The sequence below is a fragment of the Gymnoscopelus microlampas genome (genome assembly GCF_963454915.1).
Source record: "Gymnoscopelus microlampas genome assembly, chromosome: 6".
Taxonomy (NCBI): Eukaryota; Metazoa; Chordata; class Actinopteri; order Myctophiformes; family Myctophidae; genus Gymnoscopelus; species Gymnoscopelus microlampas.
Window position 1 is genome coordinate 1,272,069 of NC_139943.1, and position 6,000 is coordinate 1,278,068.

Below are 6,000 nucleotides of genomic sequence, written 5' to 3' on the forward strand. Positions count from 1 at the left end.
TGCTGTGATAGGAGAAGGATATCAAACGGAACACAACCACCCTAAAGACTAATCATTGGGTATATTCCTGCACTATATCCGCACCCAGTGATCTTGATACATAGAAACTGATCTATGGAAGATTCTGACTTTCAAATGTACATAGTTTTTGTTTTGATTGTATTGCTGTATTGTTGTATTGTGCTATCTGCTTTGGCAATGTAAACGTATGTTTTCTCATGCCAATAAAGCCCTTTGAATTGAATTGAATTGAATTGAATTGTCTCAGGATTTTGTGACAACAACACATTATTGCGATATGCAACAATACAAAAAGTCATGAATATATACTTGTTCATTTACTTCATAATCTTTTGTGCACGCTGATGGTCCATTGTGGAACCTTGGGCCGTCAACCTTTACTTTATAGAGTGTGGAGCACAGTAGCTGTGCTCCAGTAAGAAGGAAGGCCTTGATAGCCACAGAGTTGATATACTGAATGTAATAGATAAGAACTTCAGAATTCTCCAGGCGCTCAACCGAACGCTTGTTTTGCATGCCGACCTAGATGTGGAGCGAATTGCCTGCGTGATATATCAGGTCGTCTGGTCGTATATTGTTTAATATCATTAATTTGCTGTTCTTTTATTCACATAGTATAGAGGGAATCGCCCTTGTTTGTCAATAAAGACGCCTTGCGCATGTGAACGGTAATTTCTGTGTATGTCGTCTATAAACTGGACTTTAGGGTTTTATTGAACCAAGTGACAAGTGTGCCACGGCACATCAACGCTCATCTCCCAATACAGGGGCAAATTCTATGCACACGAAAATGTAAGATACCTTTATTCTCAAAATAGTAAAAAATAGCAGAATGATGTAAATGCTTGCAACGCGTCGCATCGTGCTGCGTTGTGAGCTTGTAGATCTGCTATTTTCACTATGAACGTGTGCCATGATGAGATTTTGACTTGCCCATGGGCAAGCGTTTTGGGCAGAGGTTGAAAACCACTGACCTAGACCAAGGGTCTTCAACAGGGGGTCCGGGACCCCGAGGGGGTCCTCAGAGTTACTACAGGGGGTCCGCCAAATCTTTATGTGAAATGTTTTTTTTATTTTTTATCTTAACCACTTGAACCCTACCATCCCTTTTTCTGAGGAAAACTTTAGCCAAAAAATAGCAGATCTACAAGATCTGCTATTTTTGGTAAAGAAGTATATGTGTAGAGGGGAAAAAGAGCAGACCAAGTAAACGAAAAAAGTTTAATCTGAAACAAAATGTTATACAAGAGGGGGTCCCTGCTTCATCTCTCACTCAGCTAGGGGGTCCTTGGCCTGAAAACGTTGAAGACCACTGACCTAGACCGCCCACTCCACCTCCAGAGGAGTGGGAGGACATGCAACTGTCCTGTGATGAACCTTTTTTTTTTTTAAAGCCAAAAAATAAAGCCATTTAAACTAAAGAGTCACAGTTGACAGTAGCCTAGTGGTGAACAGTATGTGTTTGTAAATTATATTTTTGCATTGCGGTGTGATAATGCTGTGATTTTGAAGGCCTAATCTAACACAAATCTAAACAAGGTCATTAACATGTCAATCAAGCTTTAGGGCCCTGCTTGTCTTGGCTTGACATAGGTCGTTGCCATGGAAACTTGACTTCAGAGTAGCTTCAAAGGTTTTAGCTTACTGGTAGACAGACGGCCGGACAGACGGACGGACAGACAGACAGACAGACAGACAGAGGGAGAGTATACTGTAGGTTGAAAGGTTATTCTTTTATCTTGTTTATTATTATTATATTATTATTACAGTGGTGGATGACAATATAACACTGTGACTCTTGTAACAAGTCCAAGGCCATGCATGATGACACATTTTGATTTACCTGTTCTCTACTATCCCCCGATGGCCATTTAATTTAAATCCCTTTGTATTTGTATATATTTTTTTTTATTTGGAATCAGCAGCCTTTTATATAAGGCCTTATTATAGGCGGAAATAGCAAAATGTGAAGATTTCTGCAATTCTGGTCAGTGGTAGAACAAAACCTGACACATTTCTTTTTCATAACTTTGACTTGCCCTCTTCATTAAATGAATGATCAGACTTTTTACTTTAGCTGCATACAAGTCATGAAATTCTTCAATAAAACGATTCACCTTTCCTGAAAAAGTGAGTTCCAAGTTAATCCTGCATTTCCCACCTAGTGTTTGGGTGTAGCTACACCATATTTGCACAGTTAGTTAGTCTACAGGAATGACCCCAACACCCCAAAGCAGGGGAGTCATTTCAGATTAAGATAGGGGATGGCAGCGAGGGTGATTGTCCGCACGCCCCGAATTTTTTTTCTCTCTCAAAAAAACACGCCTCTGGGAGCCTATACAGTTATGTTATAGCAATTTCACACCAGATTGTAGTACATTCCATGTCTTATGCTAATAGGGGGAAGATGTTCCACAATAACCCACATCATTACTCTAGTAACTGAGTAGAAATGCTCAATACACTCTTAAAATGTATATTTGTGTTCATTGTGAATGTTTGTATTGCTGTATTGTTATATTGTGCTTTTTGCTTTGGCAATGTAAACGTATGTTTTCTCATGCCAATAAAGCCCATTGAATTGAATTGAATTGTGTACCAGTCCATGCTTCATAGCATGGACTGGCATGTCATAGTAAATTCATAGTAAATCATACAGCAGTCTGATTTACTGTGCAGTCATAGGAAATTCATTTAATATTGAGGAAAAGGCTCCGTTGATTCTACTGTATGCACTGACCACAAGCATTAATGCACAGATAATAATGTGCCAGGATGAAATGAGTGAACTTAATGAAATAATGAATTAAGACTAAACACCACATCAACAACACGCCCCCCCCCCCCGAACTGTTTACTGTATTCTACATATTTTTCTTTATTTCTAACTGTTTATATGATGTTTTGCATATTATTGTATATTTGTCTGTCATTAAATGTTTCGATGAATTGAGTACAAAGGACCCCAATGGAAGGAGTTTAACATACTCTTAGCAGACCTTGTATCGATGGGACTCCCATCCAACGCATGTAAGACTCAGAGTTCCTGTTACTGGTGTTTATTCTTTGAAAACAACGTAGAACTGAGAAAAGACAACAAACAAAACATCAACTTGGGCATTCTGACATTCACAATAATATACATGACTTTCACATTAAGACTCACAACAATTACTGACCACTTTGCCTGCTTGCACACGAATGGGGGGGGGGGGGGGGGGGGGGGGTTGACTTGGATACTTCAGACTTTCTGCAAAACCTTTGCTTTTCCCTTCTTTACATTATTTTATTTCCAATTTCTTTCTTTCTGTTAAACTCTCCTTCTCTCCTCCTGCTCTCCCACAGTGGAATGAGAATGCTGATCTCTTCTCCAGCACAACAGGTGTCACAAACATATTTGATTACAAAAAACACAGATGTGACAAATGACCTAATTTGAAACTTACAACACATAGAGCACACTTAGAGCGCCCCCAAGAGACATGTCACTAGAAGGACAAATACACAAAATAAGACAATGACGGTGCCAGCAGTAACAATCGAAGTTCGAACTGTACTTTCCTGTGCTTTTTTTTGCAAACTGCTAATAAAGTATTCAAACAATCAAAAAATCAGGCCACCGTTTCATATATAATGCATATATGTATTAATCTAAAGAACACTTATAAATCTTATAATCAATCAATCTCAATCAGCAGCAGCCGATTTGGTTTGGGTGATGATCAAATTCCTTTTTTGGGCATGCCACAATATGAGCTCAAATCTAAAATGCCAAAATGGCAGTTATAAAGCACATTTTCCGTCTTCCAAATATGAAAAATATCCTCCATTGATTAATATGTGGTTAAAGGATTTGGTAGGTGTGTTGCATTTAGAAAGAATCCAATTTATTATTTCCAGTGGTGTAAAGTAACTAAGTACATTTACTCAAGTACTGGCTAAGTACAATTTTTAGGTATTTTTTACTTCCAATTTTCAGTACTTTTACTTACTCCACTACATCTCAGAGGCAAATATTATACTTTTACTCCACTACAATTATTTGAACATTTTAGTTAGTAGCCTATAGTTACTTTGTAGATTTTGATTATTATTACAAAACATACATTACCCACTTTAGCCCTATACACATTTCGGCCATTTTTAGCCAACCTACAAGCTCACAATGCATCACGATGCGACACATTGTGAGCTTGAAGATCTGCTATTTTAAAAAGATTTTTATACATTTTATACATTTGAAAACTTGTGAAATGGGACATTCTGCACTTTTACTTGTAACAGAGTATTTCTACATTGCAGTATTGATACTTTTACTTAAGTAAAACATGTGAGAACCACTGATTGTTCAGCATTCTGCCTGAAGAGCTAATAATAGTAGGTCAGCACAGTGGTGTGCTGCCCTCTAGTGGCTTTGGTCCATACCTGTCAGCTTGTGTGAGATGTGATTGGTCTTTGTTCATGTAGCTATTTAAATGAGTCATGGCCATCAGTCATGTGTTTGTTTTTGTCTATTGTTTTGATTTGTTGAGTTTTTATTTCCATTTCTTTAGGATTTGTTTTTGTCCTTCATTAATTGTTTGTTTTGTCTCGTGGTTATTTTCTGTCAACCATGTGTTGCTCTCATTCCTCATAAATCCCTTTGTATGAGGATATGTTTTCAATAAACAGATGTTTATCATTTACAAAATGCAAATATAAGAGTTTATATTATTATTTTTGCATCATTGCAAGGCAAATTGTGTACTTGGCTTACATTTAAATGACATGTCTATAAAACAACATCTTTGTTTTCATGAGTTTTGTTTCAAATTTCATAATTGAGCACACATGTCTTTACATGTCTTCTGGAAATACTTTCAGATGGGGGGGGGGGGGGGGGGTCCTTGACATGAAAATGTTTGAGAACCATTAGGAAAAAGCCCAAATAAGGAAGCTACTTTAGAAACAAGCCCCAAAAAACGCAGCCCACAACTACCAATATTTACAAGTGACTTTACTTAACAACTTAGGAACTTAAGAAAGAAAGAAAGAAAGAAAGAAAGAAAGAAAGAAAGAAAGAAAGAAAGAAAGAAAGAAAGAAAGAAAGAAAGAAAATATGTTGCACTGGGAAACTGTTCTAATCCAGCAGATATATACCTTGGACTGTCCGGTAGGTGGCACCATGCGGCAATGGTTGTAAAACGAAGACCCGGTTGCTTGTTTCTCTCGCGAGACTTGGCAACACCACCGAATTGAACTGAAGTTGAACTGCCGTTTGAAGCGGCAGCAGCAGTTTAGTTTATTGTTGAACTTTCTCCTTTTTTCAGGTAAAAGTCCTCTTATATCTGCTTGTTTTTCACTTGTTACGGTGTCACATAATGCAGACCATCAGGATGCACGTTTAACAACGTTTATATTTGGTTCACAATAAGATAACTGCTTAAAATAGTGTGTTAGCATAGCTGCTAACGCTAGTGCGTTATTGCCATGTTGTAACACTTGCTATGCGCCACCCCATGTCTAAAATGCATAATTCATAAACATACATATAACTTTAAGGCATTATTATCTGCTTATAATGCTGTATAATTATAGTTTTAAGAACTCATAAATAATTAAAATGCTTCACATAATCCTAACACATTATAAGCATTTTATAATTCTAATAGGTCAAGTATTTATTGTAGTATTTCATACTTGCTGGACATGTTTTGCAAGGATCATAGAGTATTTTAATTACCAGAGTTGGAATACATTATAATAATGTGTGTTATGATCACTGTTATGATGCATTATAATGTGTATTATGATCACTGTTATGATGCATTATAATGTGATTATAATAATGTGTGTTATGATCACTGTTATGATGCATTATAATGTGATTATAATAATGTGTATTATGATCACTGTTATGATGCATTATAATGTGATTATAATAATGTGTGTTATGATCACTGTTATGATGCATTATAATGTGATTATAATAATGTGTGT